This window comes from Notothenia coriiceps, unplaced genomic scaffold (assembly GCF_000735185.1).
Source record: "Notothenia coriiceps isolate Sejong01 unplaced genomic scaffold, NC01 NC01_scaffold00037244, whole genome shotgun sequence".
NCBI classification, from domain to species: Eukaryota; Metazoa; Chordata; class Actinopteri; order Perciformes; family Nototheniidae; genus Notothenia; species Notothenia coriiceps.
The window spans coordinates 8,692,974-8,694,838 of record NW_011369945.1 but is presented as its reverse complement, the minus strand read 5'-3'; positions in this window follow the sequence as shown (position 1 = coordinate 8,694,838).

The following is a 1,865-nucleotide window of genomic DNA, read 5'->3' as shown; positions in this document are numbered from 1 at the left end:
TCTCCTCTCGGATAAAAGTAAGACTTACTTCTATTTTGGAGATTACGACGCAGTGTGGCCTGAGTACGCTGCAAACGCCCCGCCGCGACTAATGTACATTTCAGTTACGCTCTCTGTGCTAGTCTGTGATTAAGCGAGGCTAGCCGCCTACTTCGCCACCTGCGACGCGCTTAGTGCGCTACTCACTACTTCCCCGGCGCAGTTTGACCGATGCTCAGTTAAAAAGTTGAGCTCGCAGTTTAGTGCACTGGCAAGAGCGCCTTCGGTTAGTCTCCACTCTAGAGTCGGACGGCAGTGACTGCAAGTTGGTCTTTTGTAGTCGGGGTAATCGACAATCGTCAATCGTGTGTCTCTAGTGTCGAGGAGTATAGACAGTCTTTGCACATGTCTCATATTTGTCCGTCATGTTAGGTGTCTGACAGACACAATACCACTTAATGTCGCGACCAAATAAATACAGACATCCGGAAATACTCACACCTCACTCGTATATGTTGCAATCAGATAGAAGAAACAAAAAAAGACTAAAAGGGTTAGAGGTAAGATCATTATATAGATATTCGATAAAAATTTTTTCCAAAGCGTGACGGACAGACAGACTCTGAACAGTTCGTAATTAGTACCAAAAATGATTGGCCATAGTCATACAAAATGCCAAGACGTAGTAAATCTTTAGCAACATAATGTATAAATATAGATAGCCCATTCTTATACAAGTAAAACAACATCGGTCGCGCAGTTGCCACAATACAGAAACTTACTGCGGGCCTATTTGTTTAACGATTAATAATATAAGCGTAGCGCCAGGCCCACTTGCATCGTAATGTAAACCATTGCAGACAACTTCTTGGAATTGTCTATAACCACTTTAAGTTTCGCACTTCGTACAGTTTCCTTGAACTCGTACGACTTACACAATGAGACACAACACATGAAAGCCCAGCATATATATACAAGAAAAGTCTAAAATTGATTTCCACAAGCCAAGACGAACTACCCTAGCTACTCCACAAGACCATAAAAAATAAGTTACCAATTACCTATGTACAACTTAGCAAAACAAAGTAGAAAAGTAAAGGAGACTATCTCGTAAAACAAAATAATAATAAACAAAATTGTTTTATTTGTCTATTGTAAATATACAATAAAACATGAAGTGTTTACTACTAAACATTTCACCATAATAGACACAACAATTATTTTACGGATTGTGTAAGATCCTAATGATAGAAAAAAAACTTTTAAACCCACGAGAATAAAGAAGACTTTTCAAATACAACAACTCATGGAAACCTTTGATCTCTAGACACGTCGTTAGCTCAAATATAAACACCTGTGTCATGGAACACGATGATGTCATAACTCCAACTGACATGCTCAGAGCAGCAGACTTCAGATAATGGTTAATGGTCCTGCCCTCAACAGCTCTACATCAATTATGGGGTGTCATCATATGCTGTTTCCATGGAAACGCATCCCTCGCCATAAAAGACGATGATATATAAATATTTAATAACACGATAGTAACACGGCTAGATCTAGTTTCTCTTAATCTCCTAATGCATTCACTTTGATCCAAGAGCAAGAAAGGCTTGTCGTGTTTACTTTTGATTACTATCAGAAGATCACATTGCAGTTGACTGAAGCAATTCATGTTTTTCATTTTGTCTCAACAAATGTCTGTCCAATATATGACTGTCTCTCTGAAATAAAACCTTTGTTATTGTCAAATGATTAGTTTGAAGCGGTCAAAACCTCCAAGAGGCAGCTTAGGACTGTTTGTTACTATTCATGACTTTATATATTGGCCATTTATACATATTTCTAATCATAAAAAAAGCTAATAATCTCTTGTAAAACATGAA